This window comes from Pezoporus occidentalis, unplaced genomic scaffold, assembly GCF_034315485.1.
Source record: "Pezoporus occidentalis ecotype Australia unplaced genomic scaffold, CSIRO_AGI_Poc_V1 ctg51, whole genome shotgun sequence".
Lineage (NCBI taxonomy): Eukaryota > Metazoa > Chordata > Aves > Psittaciformes > Psittacidae > Pezoporus > Pezoporus occidentalis.
Window position 1 is genome coordinate 528,068 of NW_026915847.1, and position 19,402 is coordinate 547,469.

General features: G+C 36.8%; 1 long non-coding RNA gene across 1 annotated transcript in view; it reads right to left on the reverse strand.

Annotated features, from left to right (window-relative positions):
* LOC134173328 (uncharacterized) overlaps positions 1 to 16,969 on the reverse strand; it is an 88,548-nt gene extending 71,579 nt beyond the window's left edge. Inside the window, exon 1 of the long non-coding RNA XR_009968205.1 lies at positions 16,934 to 16,969. This is a non-coding gene — a long non-coding RNA (uncharacterized LOC134173328). The remainder of the gene's footprint in view (positions 1 to 16,933) is intronic.
* Positions 16,970 to 19,402: the final 2,433 nt, after the last annotated feature.

The following is a 19,402-nucleotide window of genomic DNA, read 5'->3' on the forward strand; positions in this document are numbered from 1 at the left end:
CCTATAATTGCATGTTGTGGTAAACGTGAATTTTATGACAAAAAAATTAAAGAACTTGGAGAGTACTAGAAATTTAATCCCAAATAGTTCATAAAAATGTGCACAGAAGTATGTTGTGGATAGATATAAATGGGGCCTGGTATCAATGGATGAATAAATGCTGAAATCTGATCTACTATCATGCCTTTTAAGAAACATCTTATATTGTGAAAATATATTTTTTTTCATTGCTTATTTTTAATTGAGAGAAATTCAACAACCTGATTTCTTTGTATGTGTTTTGGTTGGTTTGATTTTGGAAAATGCAAAATGTTTCATTCCTGTTTTCAAGATGGACCATTTCAACTTTCCATTTTTAAGTTGCAAAAAAAAAACCCAATAGCAGAGATGGAGTAGAAGAGGTTAAAACATACGCATGCATCATCTGCCTTTGATCATTCTCCAGCTTTACAAAGAAAGCCATTGCAAATAAAATAAACTTAACCAATTTTCTTTCCTTGTTTTTATCTATTTATTTTTCATCCCACAATCTAAAGCTGACTTTCTTGTCTTCTTTAAAGTTCTACTCAAGTATGCTTAAAAAAACAGTGCTTGACTCAGACTTTCAAAAATATAAATACCACAGTATTTCATGGCTGCAGTGGCACTTGGTGTCCACCTCCTCCATGATACACATCAATCATGTGCAAAAGCAGTGACCTGGCCTTCCAGAGCTTGGTGCTGAAGTGCATCAGTACTTGTCACCGAGAGTTCGGAAAATGACAAAAAACTCACCAGGATTACCAGATTAGACCCATTCCTAGGCTCTCTTCTCTAACTGTCACCAGTGTGCCCCTGCTGACAGGTCTAGCTGCCTTCACTCAGCCACATCCCCTTCTCTATGGTATAATTTATTTTCTTTTATATGGTTTACTTTCCTGAGATTATAGCTTTTTATTTGATATTTGTTTATCTTCAGGCAGCAGCAAGCACAGCTGGACCCCTGCACTGAGCTACAGATTACAGATACATTTAAACAAGGCACTGTTTACAGAAGAAAAAGCAATGACATGAAGATATCTGCTCAGCACTCTTGTTCATCTGAACATGCAACTGTACAAAATGCTATATAAGATCTCACAGTTTAAGTTACTAAGGTTAAAGATCAGTAGCTATAGTCTCACATTTTATTAGCTTTCATACTGTTTGCAACCATTTCTTGGAGCTCTCTTCCTTGCACTCCCAGAAGTGCTTTCTAATAACTAGAATCGTTTTTATGCAACCCTTAAAATATCGACTGCTTTTCTTACTAGTATCTCCTTTCCTATGCTTGTGACCCTCAGACCCCAAAACATGTTTTGAAATTTCTGTATTGTTTATTAATCACACAAAAGATAAGATCACTGAACTGTGCTTCTTCCGGTTAGATTATGAAATGTGAAACAAAGAAATGAAGTTGTGCTTTCAAATACTCTTTCTGAAGACATTCAGGGAATATGCCAATATATGCCCCAGAGTTGCGAAGACAGGTTACTTACAGCATTGTCCTACCACTCTTTGGCTCCTCAGGGTACTTCACATTCTGGGGTCAAAACAGCCTACAACAAATGCCAGGAAAAGGGCTTATCTGGAATGAGTGTGTTTGTGCTTGGGCGTGGGGGTGGGGGAAGGAAGACGCAGTAGGAGAAAGAACAGCCACAGCGACAGGACCCAAAACCAAGGAAATTTCTCTTAAACAGACCCCTGTGACATGCAGTGCAATTGGAAGAATGAGCCAACAAGTTAAGACTCAAGAGCTGTCATACATTTACATTCAAAATGCTTTTAAACAGAAAATTTAGGAAGCAAAATTGTGTCCAAAAAAAGGTGGCTAGAATTTGAGCTGTTGATTTTGCTTCTCCTTCCTTTTCTCTCATATTTACTGTGCTTTGCACAATTTTATCTGATTTATTGTCCCATTTGGATAATAAAATAGGGTCACTGCTTTGAAGGTTTTTCATTATTTTTTGTATCACCCCCACAAGCCTAATTAACTCCTGCTTTGTTAGGAGGCTGGCTCTATGTACAAAGTAGGTTACAAACATTTTGATAAGCAGTCACTGGCTGCGTATGGTATTTATTTAAAATGCTAACTTACATGATATATGTGCATATTTTGATGGCACAGAATAACATGTGCTTTGAACAAAAGCAAGAATTACTCAAAGAAGCTATTAAAACACCCCATATATATTCTTGTTTATAACTATTTAACTCACATATAATAAACTGCCCTCCTTTTCTCCTGATCATGGACACCAATTTGTCTTTCCTCAGTTCCCTAATCTGTGCCAAAAATTTACGGAGCTCCAGCTTCGAAATTTAGATTTCTGCTTATGATTCTTCAAAATATAGGCAAGTAGGCTCAGAAGTTGATACAGAAATGGAAAAATGTTAAGAATCAAAAGCAAAGAGTGGAATTTGCCTACTAGAGAGAGGTTGGGATTATTAATTTGGAAGATCAGAAACCAAAAATGGAGGCCTTACATTTTGTGAAAGATAAAGAAGGAGGGAGCTAGTGACAGAATATTCTGAGAGATACATCTATGTCATTCTGAACAATAAAACTCTACAAAGAAATTATAACATTAATAAAGCCATGCTTACAACATTAGACTCCCACAAACACTTTTTTAAATGCACAATATCTGACCTTGTTTCTTTGGTTTTCAATTTGATTTTGTACCTCAAATCAACACTAGAGAAGATTAGAGTAATGCTTGTAATCACAGAAACACATTATCCCTAAATAGAATTAAGATTTATGATTATGGCTATATTCTTCTGATACAGCTGTATGAAAAAATACAAATATTCAATAATCTGTAACTTGTTATTAAGATGCTAAAATTTAAGTACTGCATGTCAGTGAAAAGCAGCTATAATTTATAGAGTTAGTTCATAATATGGCTAAACTGTATCTATGAGGTAGGTCATGGGCTCCTCAGGTGCAGTTATCCTGTTAAAATAAATAAGCTGTGTTAAAATAAGGGCATTCTGCTGTGAACGAAGCATGCACAGCACTACCCGGTACACGCTTTGTGGGCTGCAACTAAGTAATGGATTTTTTAATATCATGGGTCACAGATGAACTAAATTCTATGTCCCTTTGCTCTCTTTTTATTACTTTGAATCATATTACACCATTGATTTTTAAAACAGAATTCCCCATAGAATCCAATAGGACTCTGCTCGGAAATCGATGGTACGATACAGCCTTAAAGTATTCTATTTGATTCAGCTGCAGAGACGGATTGAACAGGTTAAAAAAGGTGAAAACCAAACCAGCAGCTAGGCTGCAAATAGACCAAAAAAAAAAATTATCTCCTTTTACCCAGTGATTTCTGCAAGTAAAAGTTGAAGTAGGTTTTTCTCCGTCTTCAAGGGAGCGCAGTACATGGCAAAATGCCAGAGCTCTCCTCTCCCTCTGGCCATGTTGAACGTTTCAAGTATGGAGGAACTGAAACTTTATCCCCATGGCCCACAGGCACTGCTGTGTCCCCACGGCCTGGGTACTACCCTCTAAAACAAGGACCTGCTTCCTTATCTTCTCATCTCAGTCCCTTCATGCAGCCATTAAGAGATGCCACAGGCCAGCCTCTACTAGCTTCTATGCAAAAAATGAACATGATTATCACTTTTCTGCAGAAACTTTCACACAACTGAGAAACACCTAGGACCCAGAAATTAAGGAAATCTTTAAATCTGTAGTGTTGACTGGCACAGAATCAACAGGAATGAAGTCAGCTTTTAGCCACCTCAAGCTCAGAACACGGGAAACGAACGAGAATAGCTTTTTCTTCCATAAATAGGAAAAACAGCAGATGATCATGGTGTGTGGGTGATAATTTTAGTTCATATACTTTTTCAATGCAGATTTGGAAGCTTCAGTAAAAAAGCTTGAAGAGAATGCTTACAGGGGTTATTCATTTATAAGGAAAAGACAAGCCAAATAATACAATTTTGCTGTAAGGTTCATAAATTGCAGATCAGTGACTAGCCATGCATCTAGCAGAATCCAATATTTTTAATGGCACAAGTGGGGTAATTTATATTCTAAGGGGGCAAAAGATACATAGTGTACTACCTTATTCTCTCAGAGTAATATTAAATATGGCCTAGCTCATTTCCCTTACTATTAAATTCTCAAAACCTGATCACATCAGTCTTGCTGTCCCATCACCCACTGCGGGCCATGCTCAAAGGGACATTAATATGTACGGAACAGATCACTTCTAGCATACAAAATCCAGTGAAAATAAAACTAATGTATGATCCCTTATATGAGTAACAGAACGCTTTGGGGGAAGAGGGGCTAGACACGGTCGAGTCTATATCATGAATGGAAAAAGAAAAGCACCAGTGTAAACTAAAATAATTTCTTCCACCATGCCCTTGTATGGTTCCTCTCTAACTAGTACAAGTTTCTTTTTAATATTAGGTGCTTTGTAACAGAAAAGAATTTGTAATAAGGTTTATCATAGATGAAACATCCACTTTTTCCTTTCAGGAAGCAACATTTTTTTTTACCGAGCACACATTTTAATTGCCTAAGATGCAATTTCCCTTATGAATAATTTGAATACAGCTGACTTTTTGACAAAGTGAATTTTCTTCAGAACTCAAATGATGTGTGCACTGTAAAATATGGAAAACCATGTGGCAGGGTACCAGAAGCAAAGTGATGGAAGTATAGCATTAATTTTAATGCCATTTAAGAAATCACCGAAATTCTTACTCTGTCAGTGACACATGCCTCTGACCATATTGCATAGACTACATTTTAGTTCACAGCCACAAAGCTCTGTTCGTGCCATCCTGCTTAATGTCAGCTTTGCCATTGCAGACCCTCTGTCAGTAGCACATAACGGCTCTATGAAGAATCCACTGCAAACCAGAGTTTGGCTATAAAGCTCCAGCTCTCCATCAGAGAATTCATTACTGTCTTTTCCTCATATACTGCCCTCATGGGGCCTTACACTTCTGACTGAAAATATGAATAACTTGTTGAAGTCACTGTGTCTTGCAGTGGGAAAGCAAGCCTTAGCAGTGAAAATTAAAATTACTCTATTTTCTTTTGACTAAAACACAATGAAGCAGGAAAAAAAAAATAAAATATAAAGCAGCACATTCTTTTCTAGTGCAAGTGGCAGATTTGAATTTTCAATAAATCATGCAAGAGACTTAGATGCCATGCAAGAGACAGATACCATCCGAGAGTTATAGATAAATTACAACAACTAAAAATTAGATCAGCATCGTACATTAACAGAATCAAGTCATACACAAATGGTGGTTTTAATGATACCACAGGGCCAAACCACGACTAATAAAGCAGCTTTGTTGATTTTGTCAGTCTCCATAATTTGGAAATGCATTATCTGGTCCTGAAAATGCACTCAGTGAATACTTTACAGAATCTGTATTAGCTGCCTAGTCTAGTAAATAAATTGAAATACTAATTAGTTTTGCTTTGGAAGGGGGCCTTGTTATTTATTTTAATGTTGGAATTATTTCACTACAAGGAACTTTATTTTACAAGGATTGTTTGGGAAAATTTGTCTCCTAAGGGAAATAAAATAGCTACTTTTGTACCAACATAAAATACTTCAGCTGATGAGTAACCACTAACCATAACTTAATATAATTTCAAACAATTTGCATTTTCACTTGCCTGTAGCAGCTAAGCCATCTGTTACAATTCGTTGTTATCTTTTAAAGTCAGCAGAAGTAAACACTCTTTAGCTAGGCCCGTTTAACGGTAAGACAGTGCTCAGCTAAACTATACCAGTGAGTCACAAGAAGAAACCAAATTCAACACTTCATCTCTCTTCCAAATGCTTGATACAAGATTTTAGTTCACTAGACCAGATACATGCACACTCTAAACTCCAGCAGACGAACATACATTCCTTGAAGTTGATCCTCATCATGTTTTATACTATTCAGCCTCTTTTTTAGCACTTCTATGTAAAATCAGCTAAATCTGCTGTAATTCTATATTAAACTCCATTTTATAACAATAACTAATAATTAATGTACAGATTAATCCAGATTGTCACTACAACAGATCTTGATTAATAGAATAAATCTGGGGAAAAAAAAAAATCTGCTTTAACCTGTGAAATTGGCTTGCTTTCCATCAACTTCATTCTTTTAGGAAATAAAAAAAAGCAAGAAAATGGGCCCTCAACTTTATTATTTTAAGTAATTTCAATCCTATGTATCACTGACCATGGTAAGCATTTTCCTATGACTGATGAGACAGCAGGCTCTTTGAGTTTGTTCTACATACTATTTAAAACAGATTAAAAACCAAAAAAAAACAAATCCCCACATCACTCTCCTTGCCCTTGTGTTACGCTAGTGACATTGTGCTGTTTATTGAGTTGTGGGATTTCAAAGAAATCCATATTAAAACTTGGAAAATGTTTCCCCTCTGGAGAATAGCACTAATTAATTTATTAGTGATGAAATGTACTAGTGATGAAAAACGTGTATGCATTTAGGTCTATCTTCTGATCAGGGAAATCTTCTCTGGGTGTTGGAGAGCAAAGTGTTTCCAGAAATTAATACATAAAAGCATCTCTCTGTCAGGAGGAATTTTAGCAAAACTCTGAGGGAGAAAATTAAATTAATTCCTAAACTGTTTATTAGTGTAGACAGGTTTCAATATTTAATGGCCACACATAAGTTGAAAAGAGGACACTGCCCCTTTTTCTTTTTTCTGTCCTTTCAGATTGCAATGATGAGGTTTTTTTTGTTTTATTCCTACTGAGGACTTTTTAAAAAAATCTAACATCCTGCATTTATAAATACACATATTTAGAATTAAAAAAAAAAAAATTAAAAAATCCATTTGTACCATTGGAATTGGTAACAGCTATATATAAGCAGTTGTGTTAAAATTTAGGATGTGGGCTGTCATGGAATGCCCATGGAAGATGTGGGAAATTAGGTTCAGTGGTTTTTAACCTTTTACAGCTTGAGGGCTCTAACAAATTTCTTCTAAAAGAACAGACCCCAGTAAAAGCATTACAGAAAAGTATCTCTATACTCTGTATTAATATAACTCAAGGGAGTGAGAGGTGGTGTGGAAGTCGCCAGAAATCACCTTAGAAATCACTAGGGTAAAAAAACCCTGGGATGAGTCATCTGAAAACAGATTCCAAAGAAACAGATCCAATATTGAGAAATCCTAGTCCAAGAGCTGCCAGTTTATCAGCTAGGCTGCACGGAGACTTCATAGCTATCACAAGTCTTCCAGCCCAGGCTCAAAAGTTCAGACCTCAATGCCATGCCTGAGAGGCATGAGAGTAGATAAACCCATTGTCCGGGACTCCCAAATCCCTAATGCTCCAACGATTTCATGGAGATGCAAGATCACACATAATAGCTTATGGCAGTCTGAGCAGCTTGTTTTCCTTCTTTAATAAGATCAAGTAAGTATAATTTAACTTTATCACCTCATAAACCCACAGAAAATTTCACTGAATTCTCCAAGGGGAAAGCTCTTTGCTAGCGTAACATATATCACACTTGTGCTTGTCTAGACTATCTTATTTTTCTCCTTTACAGAAGAAACGGACTGCTCTAATGTATACTAATGCTCAGAAATTCTGTTCGGTATCTATGTTTCCCTGTAAAAATTAGATCAATAAGACTGTTACAGTGGAAGCTTGCATAGTGCAGTTTGCTTTGGTTTTGAAACCAGCCCAGTAAAGGTTGATCTTTTGTTTTGGAGCTTTTGTTTTGGGACTAAATACAATTATCCAGGAAACACAATTGTAGAATTTCAAAGCACCACTAAAGAGGAAGAAAAAACTTTTGCCCAAACTATAGGTTAAGCAAGCACCCGGAATTGAAGGAAAATGGAATCTGTTGTAGCCATATACATAGATGGAATGCTAATCAAAAGAAGCAAGTATTTGATGAAGTGTACACCTGAGACTGGCCTTCCTTCACTACTCTCTTGTTTTTAAGAGGAAATGAGCCTCTTTTAACCCCACTGAATATATATATGTATAAAAAAATATTAAATCCATTTACAGCTTCTAAACCATTTTTTCTAAAAGCTAAGGAAAAGCCTTTATGCGCTCAGAATTTGTATTTTGTTTTTCTTTGTTTTTCACCATTTCTGTAGATGTTTGCATTTATCTAGTCTAAGCAAACTGTTTTAGGCAATTTCCAATTTACAAAGCTATTAGCCTTTCCCCTGAGCAAAATCTGGTTCCTTAAGGTAGGCAGCTCTCTTGCTTTTAAGACATGTTATTTGTTTCCAAATCTGAAACTCTGAAAACCATAAAATCTTTGCCTCAAACCTGGATGGACATCCTGGCTCCTAGCAGAGCTTCCCTGTATGCAAGGAAAGCACAAGTAATGTCTGTGAAATACTGCTTCCTAAAATCTCTTCTTCTAAATCTAAGTAAGTTCCCTATACTGATTTCATCAATAGTACACTGGCTTGTTCATGGTTCCCTTCTCTTGACTGTCACCACTTTACATCTTTCAGTCCTTTTCACCTATATGTAACTGTAAGAACTACATGACTCTGGGCCAAATAAAATTAAAATAAAAAATTGCATTATCTTGTGAAACTAGTGGAATTTTAAGAAAACAAGACGCATGCTATGAAGATAGAATAAGATAAAGAATATTTTGCTTAAATAGTTAATAAATATAATAACAAGGTAAAATCAGGAAATATAATGGAAGGGAAACGGGGGGATACCAGAATAGCACCTTAAGAATTCACTAAGAGAAATTTTAGGGCCAAAGGGATGACATTAAAGTCAGCAGCTGAAGTTCAACAATGTATTACTGATTTTTTTTCCTCTTCATCTTTATTTAGAAGACCATGCACACTGAAATCAAGATATTTTCATCCAGTTCTATACTAATGGATTAATTTAAGTTCAAAGGACTCCAGGAGGCCATCCCATCCCCTCTCATGACATGGGTCAGATTGCACAGGTCTATGTCCAGGAGATTTTTAAGTATTTTGTAGGATGGGAATGCCATATTTCTGCATATCTAATCAGTCTCTTTTGTTCTTATAACACCTTAGAGCAGCTCATGGCTGTCTCAATTTCTTTTCCCAAAACACTGGTGTTTCCAAATTCTCATCCTTCATTGAGCAGGATATAGCCACCATGATAAGCTTTGTCATTAAAGTGACTTTAATGTCAACTGCCAGCGACAGTAAATCCAAACCCATGCTTGAGCATGCCTCCAAACAGTCTATGTACACTCTATGTACACAACCAGGCGTGATCACATTGTGGAACAAAAAGGAACTAATGGTTTGGTGAATGGGTAACAACTATATATCTTTTGGATGCTCCCAGCCAGACCTACTGGATGATAAAACATGCTCCTTAAAACATGTGCATAGATATTTTACTTCCCAGTCTAGACAAACTAAAAGTATATATGAAGGCCCTTCTGAAAGCTGACAGGATGAAGCATGGTTAGTCAGCAGTATTACTACAACAACTTACCTCTCCCACACACAAACCTTGAGGCTTAGCTAAATTTTCTGTTTACATTGGCCGGCTTCTTCAGAGATACACACTAATGTTATATTATCACAGACTTTGGCTTTGTAAGGCTGGTATTTGCAACGAGATCAGCTTTGTCAAACAACAAAATGTACTAGAAGCACAAAAAAACCTGCCCCATTCTGTGAAAAATCAGGGCAGATACTTCCAGAAGTGCTCCTTGCACAAGTGCTTCTGCTACAGGCTGAGAAATGGCATGCAAAGTTGCTTGGGCAATATGACATACCTTTCTGTTCTAGGTCTATGAACAAAAAAGTAGCTTCCTCCTCTTATAGACATATAAGTTTATATATTATATATAATATAATGTATAAGATTAAATATACATTTATATATATAATTATACATATATTACATATATGTAATATGAGTACGAATACACTGGTAGGACAGGTGTAAGTTTCCCTCATATCAATTCATGCATTCCCATGGCTTTAGCACACTCTAGTAAATTCTCATTACCAGGAAAAGTAAGAAAAACAGAGGAGGCTTTGAACTGGCAGCGATTTTAGATCATCAGGCAAAAAATAAATAATGTACACCAAGGTATAAGCTATTTCTTCTAATGGACTAATAAGAACAATGGTTGGAATGGGCACAAATTCAAGAAACATCTTTCCTAACTGGAAATGGTAAAGTTGAACAAAAAGTGACAAGGTGCTGACATATTATTGCTAATTTGTATTAATTCTAAAGGAAAATGTTATGTGTTAGGAAGAAAAAAGGTCTACTGGAATGGCAGAAAGCAGAAATGAAAACCAAGAGACCATAAATAGGTATTTATACACAAAACAAAGTAAAATTCAATGTAAAGCAAATAAATATACTTAATAAGAATTATTCTCATCTGTAGAATCAGAGCAATAAATTGCATAAATCTTGACGAGCTAGAGACCAAAGTTTGTTCAGTATAGATGCAGTGAACTAACAGGCAAGATAATAGAAATTTAGTGACCAACTTTAATAAGGAAGTACATATGAATTGTAGAATGCTGACTCAGACATACTGCAGGTGAAAAAGATCTCCATGTAGTCCAAGTAATGTGACTTATCAGAATTTACAAAATCACTAAACATTCAGCCAATATAATACACATAAGACCCTGCAAGCCTAACCCAGGCAGTGCTCTCCTGCTGTCATTACCATTTCTATCAGAGAAGGAATTTCTATTACAGCAACAAACGCCTCCTGGAACTAATTGGCACTCATCGGCAATCACAGCTCAGAGGCTAATGGAGTACCTTTTGAGACTCAAAGATTCTCTCCAGCTCAGAAGTGAGACTCAGTAATGAGGCAGAATAAGGATGATTCCTCTACTAATGCTTATCCCTCACCAGTCCTCACTGTAAAGAAAGAGGATTCATCCATATGCTTAAGGAATCCAGGAAACGCCTGTGTAGAAAATGCATTAATGCTGCACTGCTCACACACAGAAGGATCACAAAGTCTTCAATGAGAGGGGCTTCCTCAACTTTGTACCTGCTGACCACCGCCATGTGGGCACAAGAGGTGCACCAGGAGTTTTCATGGGCTCATCTAGGGTTAGCTCGAGCACCTAAGCAACTCAAACTAAACTATGCTAGAAAAATTCTTGCATTTTATTCCTAACTTAATAATGTGATTTAGCTCTGTACAGAAGTTGGAATTTCTATGCAGTGGTATTGCTTCAAATTCTATAGAGATCTAATACTCACAAACATCTTGAGGTATTGGAAGTCCTTTGTCACAGTGGGAAAGATCTACTGCAATTTTAATGACAGCAACAAATTAGTGTTTCTAACATCAGAACCTCTTCCAGCTCTGCCTGCTTACCGTTTTCCTATGTTTAGAGGGATCTACTTATTTGCAGTCAAAGAAAGATTGCTCCCATTGTGGATGGGCCATTTCATTCCCCCTTAGTCATTTCCTACCCAATCCATACCCTGCTGGAGGAAGGCAGATATACTTTTCTGAAGAACACTTCATCCTGCGTATGGTTATATGCTATTCTGTCTCCCTTCTCCTATTTGTTTTGATAATTTCAGCTTTCCAATGCAGCTCCAGAGCTTGACATCAATACCAACTCCCGTGTATTGTGAGTTCAAGGTAAAAATTATGCACAGCAATGTACTTAGTTTAGCAAAGTATATCACATACGTTTGTATGCGCACATACTCTCAATATGCTTATAGCACACATCAGTAGTATATTTCAAATATGCTATCAAAGGCACTCAATTAACATTTGATACAAGAAATTTTTTAATGCGTATTATCTCATTGTCTTGAAACAGCACTTACTTGACTTATCCATAACTTTCATAATAACAGAGTTCTTACAGGTAATTTTTGTCTATTATGGTGATAAGTCTCATGGGAAAATCCGTACTTAAAATATAACTCTCAAGAATAATGTAATGATTGCATTCATAGCTTACTGAAAAGACAGTCTGTCACTGTGATAAATCCAGCGCTATCAAGAATTTTCAGAAGTGTTAAATGTGCCTGTCTTGCAGATAGTCAGACTGAAACACAAAATTTTTGAATGGAAAAAAACCATAAAGGTTATAAGCAAACAAGAGGTTGGATGAAATTCAAATGTGGACAGGATATTATCTTGAAGGAAATTATGATCCGATACTGACTAACAGAGGAGAAGCCAACCTAATCAAACTTGCATATATGTTCCAATTTAAATATAAATGGAATTGTTGAAAGGTTATGAAAAGTTATCTATTAGCTACATATAATTATGTTATTAGCTTTCATGAAATAATAATGAAATATTGTGAAATAATTCACAATAACTTTCTAAGCCCTAAATCTCTTATTTTCTGGTTTGGTTTTTGTTTGTTTGTTGGTGTGGGCTTTTTTTATAACAAGAACTCTTCTGCTCTTAAGATGGCTGTTTGCTCTTTTGATATGAAGTTATACATGGAACATGAAATGATCGTCAGAATACTAACTAGTGTTATCTGACTCATAAGAAATCACTTTCTGATTAATATCTACCACTTCAATACACACACAAGAATTTATGAAAGTCATTGATTATTCAAGCTTCGGTTATAATGGACTGCACTCCAGGCAGAGCAGCAGCAGATTATCTAAGATTCAGCATCAGTTGCTAGAGTACAGAAAGTGCATACACTTAGGAGAATACAAATCAAAATAACAAAAATGAAAATGAACTTGCTAACCAGGCAAGCAAGACTGTGGCCTATAGCTAAGTTTTCTAAGAAAACAAAGCTGTAAGAAGAGTGTGCATGTGTGCTTATTCTTCTCTTTTGTTTTGGCTCATGTGGAAAATGAGATATTATTACCTTTCTGTTCCCCCCTCACCCTTAATATCCAGCCAACTGCACAGATGGGAAATTTGGCAGGGGTGGGCAGTTTTAAGCATTGTTGTAGGCATAGATGACACATCTCAAGCCACAAAATAATGTAATATTGAATCATTACACGAACATTACATTTAACCAACATGGAAGTCTTGGGTTTATGTTCTAAGCTCACACCTCTATATACATCTTACACTTATTTCCAGAAATCACCATCACGTAAGAGCAAATACATTTTTTTTCAGTAACTGATCACTCCTGACAGACATTTCTGTGAGACTGATCAGCCTGACATTGTCAACTGTGTAAAATATCATTCATCTGTAAATGAATTTCAACATCAACCTTTGAGATATATATATATATATATATATACACACTGTAAGTATATTGTTCTGATTATTCAGAAGATTTTCCAGTAGAGGAAAATCCTTACTTTTCTTCCTAGGCGACACAAATATATTCACAATAGAAGGCAGATTTTCAACACCTAGGAAACAGGTACTTCACCCAAGTACAGCCTTCCTCGTCTTAACACACATTAACAAGGGTCCCGCAAATTTACATTGGGATTCTTTACTGCAGCCTGTGCGTAGAGAAAATAACAAATCTGTTAGTAATTAGGAAGCAAGATATTGCAGAGGTCCGACAGCAATTTAACAGGCAGATGCATTCTTTACTTCTATCACCTTCATCATCCTAAACCTTCTCACTTGTTGTCTACCAGGTGCTGGCCACTTATCTTGCCCCTAAAGAGCCAGACATCCAAATATCTTACAAAGTTTTATTAATCTTTGATTTTATTAAAGTCTCTGATTCCCTGATGTCAAGCCTGCCTCCCTTACCTGACTAGCAAAAGCATCCTAATAGTGGCAAACTAGCAGAGACCCTGCATGGGGCTCAGGCTCCTCCTTATAACTGACAGCACAACAGCCTTCTACCCACTTACTCTCTTTTCTTCAAGACAGACAAAAAGAGAGGAAACTTCATCAGAAGGTAGCAGTTTAGAAACCTGACATTTCACTGTTTGATGCTCACTTTCATCAGCAATAAGCTCTTGACTTTAATACTGGAAAATAATGAAGAATAGCAAAATCAAAACTGACATGGTGTGTCTGCTTAGACTCATGGTGCCTATATGCTGCTACAGAATACAATAATTTCATCCTTTTTTAAAAGCATTTTGCTATTGAATGAAAAATACTGTTAGCTGTATCTACTCATTGCCTACAGTAGTCAAGTCAATCTTTAAAAAGCAAAATTCAATCATGTTTCAGCATTAATCCATATCTTCATAATTAATACAGAATCATAGAATTGTTTAGGATGGAAAATACCTTTAAGATTAGAGTCAAACCATAAACTCAGAACTGCCAAATCCACCACTAAACTATATACCACGTATACATCTCTTTTAAATACCTCCAGGGATGGTGACTCAACCAGTTCCCTGGGCAGCCTCTTCCAATGCTTGGCAAACCCTTTCAATGCATAAATATTTTCTAATATACAATCTAAACATCCCCTGGTGCAGCTTGAGACCACTTCCTCTTGTCCCATTCCTTGTTACTTGGGAGAAGAGACCAACCACCCCCTTGCTCAAGCGCCTTTCAAATAACTGTAGAGTGACAAGGTGTCTCCTCAGCCTCCTTTTCTCCAGGCTAAACAAACCCAGTTCCCTCAGCCACTTCTTTTAAGACTTCTGCACTAGGCCCTTCGCCAGCTTCATTGCTTTTCTTTAGACATGATCCATCAACTCAGTGTCTGACTTGTAGTGATGGGACATTAGTGTACCCTACAATATTAAATAAACCAGAAGGGAAAATTCATATTGTGACATGCTGTAACAAATCACACCACCCAGATATATTAACACAAAATGAATCATAGTGCCTTTTAGTAAAGTCTTTACTGTTTTAGAATTTAAAAGTGAACTAAGGCTACCAAATAAATTCAGTTTGAAGCTCTTCGAGGATTATAGAAGAGGAACTATTTGAGGTTTTAGCTTTTTGTTATTGTTACTGCTACTTCTCCATTTTTCTTTTTTTATTTCATTCTCCAATAAAGACCTAAAAGCTGTGTGAAAACAAAAGAAGGTATTTTTCCATTTACTACAGGTGTCTGTATGTATTGTTACACTTCTACACACTTAACTACAGATGTACAAATAAGCATGCTTTCCATCTTCATACCAGTGACTGTTGTTTCCCTCTATTCCTCTCAATGCATCAGTAAAACAACCCAACATATTTTTAGAAGAAAATGGAAACAAAGCAAAAGGGAGCAAAGCAACACCACTATTCCAGAACAGCAAAAAGCTGATATATTTGTCTGGGAGTTGGGAAACCTGAGGAAGGTATTTAGATATGGATAATTGGACTTGGGTCTCCACCAGTCTAGCTTCATGCCAAGACCATTTCTCACTTTTGTGAGAAAAGGAAAGTAGTCAGTGGCTTTCATTTTAACACAATATTGCATCATAAAAGTTTATCACTCAAAACTGATATGTTGTCACAGACATCGTCTCAAAGAATATTCATCTCCCAAATGAAAATGTTTAAATAAAAATATCCACCACTACTACTTATCTTTTAGATGAAGATGAAATAATTCCTCATGACACTATTGCATAGACAAGACAGAATACAGTGTTCTTATGACGTGGTCTAAAAATATGCACAGAAGAGATTCTTGAAGAGATTCTTAAAGAGACTCAAAGAAATACTCAATAGTGTTCATAAACATTACAAGAGACTTTTGAATCTTTTCTTTGAGTATGTGATTTAAAAGCAAGTGGGCACTGATGCAGGTAGATTACAAAAAAAAAAAAAACAAAACCACAAGGCAAACTTCCATCAAAACTTTAGAAGTTTGTGTTTTCTCAAAGGTTGAACAGGAGAGTTTGCAAGGCTCAGCTATTAATCAAATTACTAAAGTAAGCTACACAGCAAGATCAGTGATAGTCCTATTGTGGTACTGCAGTCTACTGCTACCAAAATTGTTATCCTAGGATCTAGGGCAAACTGTGCAAAGCCAAAAATTCTAATGTTCACCACATTCATTACTTCACACATAGGTGCTCTTGATCATAAAGTTGTTTTTTAGAGTACATTTTACTCAGATTCTCATTCCAGTAAAGCTAGAATTGTTTTTTTTTATGAGTTTCTCTCTGCCCCTAGTTCAAGAACTAGCATCTAGCACTTAACACTTTTCCCACTTTTTAGAGAGCTCTTTGGCCTTTCCTGTTTTCAACAACACCTTTTCTGTTATTAATCTGTTTGTTTTATGCGCATCTCTTACACAAAGGTGTATTTTTTTCTTCAGGAAGCTTAAAGTTCTAGCTATTTGACATCAAATAAAGTAATATCCACACTGCTGTGACTGCAGCGTACACGATTTAATCTACATTGTGGTTTAGTCACAAGTGGGAAATAAACCAAAGATCTTTAGAAAATCTTGAGTGCTATTATTTTAATAGGAAAATATCTGTATTCATTTTCTAAATATAATTTTCTTTTCAAGTTAAACTGGCTGCAAGAGAGTGTTTACTATGCCCACAAGTTCATTATGGCTTATCAAACACTTCTTAACATATTATAAGAAACACAGGAACCATAATGAAAGGCCTCAACCTAAAACTTGCAGATAATACACAACAAGCAACCAAGCAGGAGATATTCAAGGATATCACAGTATCACAGTATCACAGTATGTTAGAGATTGGAAGGGACCTCAAAAGATCATCTAGTCCAATACCCCTGCCGGAGCAGCAACACGTAGATAATGTTACACAGGAATGTGTCCAGGCGGGTTTTGAATGTCTCCAGGGAAGGAGACTGTGCTATCTGAGGTCCCAGCAATATGGAAGAAAGGAGCAAATGAACCCAAAAACATATTTAACATGTTTCTGTCCTGGGTTCAGCAGCACCAGTCATTTTTCTCCTTCTAGCTGGTGCAGTGCTGTGGTTTTAACTTTCAGCCTGGGAACAGTGCTAATAACACCCATGTTTTCAGTTGTTGCTAAGTATTTTTTACTCTGACCAAGGACTTTCTGAGTCTCATGCTCTGCTGGGGAGAAGGGGAAGCCGGGAGGAGGCAGAGACAGGACACCTGTCCCAAACTAGCCAAGGATGTATTCCATACCACAGCACGTCATGCCCAGGATGTAAACTGGGGGCAGTTACCCCGAAGGGCTAGATCGCTGCTCAGGTCAGGCTGGGTATTGGTCGGCTTGTGGTGAGCGGGTGTATTCTCTTCCCTTGGTGTTTCCCTTTTCATTATTATTATTGGTGGCAGCAGTAGTGGTTTGTGTTATACCTTAGTTACTGGACTGTTCTTATCTTAGCCCATGGGAGTTACATTCTTTTGATTCTCCTAATCCTCTCTGGGAGGTGAGAAAGTAAGGGGGGAGTGAGTAAGCGGCTTCGCGGTTCTGTGTTACCAGCTGGGTTTAAACCACAACAATAAGTAAGCACCATACAAAATAACCCTTAAACATGCACGTTTGTATGCACGATAAAAGATTTTCATCATCAGGATGACGACACTTTATTGTCAATTATGTATTTTTCTGCTTAGCTGCCTTCCTGATGGATTTTGTTTTAATACAGAAATGAGCTATAATAAATAACTTGTCAAATTATTCATTCCTAATGGACTAGCCAAAGGGTTTTGACATTATTCTCTGACTAAATTATCTGAAATAAATATTTCCATTATTTGACCAGCTCTCTAGATTATTAAATAATGTTCTGTGAATAATTTATTCAAGATTTTTCTGTTAATCTTTGAGTAATTTACTCAAGAATACCTTATTTTCATTAACAGGCCAGCTATATTTCCAACATCTGTGGCAATGTCTTTGTTGTGTGAAAGCACGGAGATCTCTGGAAGGAGAGATAAACTTTTAACTGGCATAACTTCACTTCTTCGTAATGAGCATTCAGTGACTTATTTTATATACCCAAGTGCATAATTAAATTAATCCATTTTCACTTCTCTCTCTCTTAATTTAACAAGTAGTTTTCGACAGCAGTCTTTAAGTCAATGACCCCTACTATTTTTATTGAAAATCTTGCACTGTTGCTATCTGGGTTCTGCTTGTGTTTTTCAAGTCTTCAGCAATATTCAGAAAACTTCAGTTACTTTAATTTCTGCAGTGAAGGTATATAATAATGAAATGATTTACCCTACTTGCCTGTTTCCGTTAACCCAGACCATAACTATCTACGTAATTTTGAACATAATTATCTGCATAAATACATACTGAATAAACAGGCCTGTGACATACGCACAAGGGAGAAGGAATGAACTTTTGAAAATGCAGTCCCAACAGAGGAAGAGAAGTGCAAGGGAAGAATGAAGAGGCAGGCTAACAAAAGGTGTACTGTGGAATATCTGTATCTATTTACCAGACAGTTTTTCATTCAAGTGGCTGAAAAATGTTCCCAGCACTTGGGCTGGAACAATGATGAAGTGCAATGATTTGAAGATGAAAAACCCTGCCCCCTCTTAAAGCATCCATCCTGCAGTTCCCGTTCTGAAGGTGGGAGCAAGAGGTGAAATTGGGGAGCTTGTGGTTGTACCTACCTCTAACTCCGCCTTCCCGATTCTGAGCAGGAAGCGAAGAGATGCTTTGGTCACTCTGCAGCTCAGCCAGCATTTTATTATTTTGCTACCTAAACATTTGGGCTGGAAAGTAATTTTGAATATGTGATGCATGGCTCTTCAGAATTGCTAGAATAGATAGATGCAGCTAATAAAGGCAAACTGGAGGGCAGGAGTGGTATCTGAAACCAAAATTTAGATGCTGTTTTAGTTCCTATTTAGCAAATACTGAGAAAATACTCAGGTCCAGAGGTCAGAGCCAGCACAGTACACCACCTTGTACAAATTGTGATATCTGGGACATAAATGAGACGAGCAGTATGTCTTGTAGCAGAAAGCTCTAATGAGTTTGAAACCATACACACTGGTCAATGCACATATGAGGAGGCATAAAATGAATTAATAGAGTAATAGAATCATAGAATTGTTTGGGTTAGAAGGGACCTTAAAGACCATCTAGTTCCATTCCCCCTTCCATAAGCAGGGACACCTTCCCCTATACCTGGCCTTGAACACTGCCAGGAATGGGGCATCCAGAGCTTATCTGGTCAACCTGTCTCACCACCCTTATACTGAATTTAAGCCTGTCCTAGTTCCACCTCATTCCCATATTTAGGAAGGTAGGTCTCAAAGATTTATCTTGCTAACTGCTACACGTAATTCTTGGAATTATCTAACCTTATCGATGCTTTCACTTCTGACAGCAAAGATCCTTGATTTTCAGACATGCTCAGAAGCAGCCTGGTTTGAACAGGTGGGTACCTAAAAATAGAATTTAGAAGGGATTTAGGAGTTTTCAGGGACACATTTGCAAATGAACAGTACTGTATACCACCGTGTTACTAGAATGAAATGCTCCCTTCATGTCTCTCAGATTAAAGAACTAAGGACTGCCCA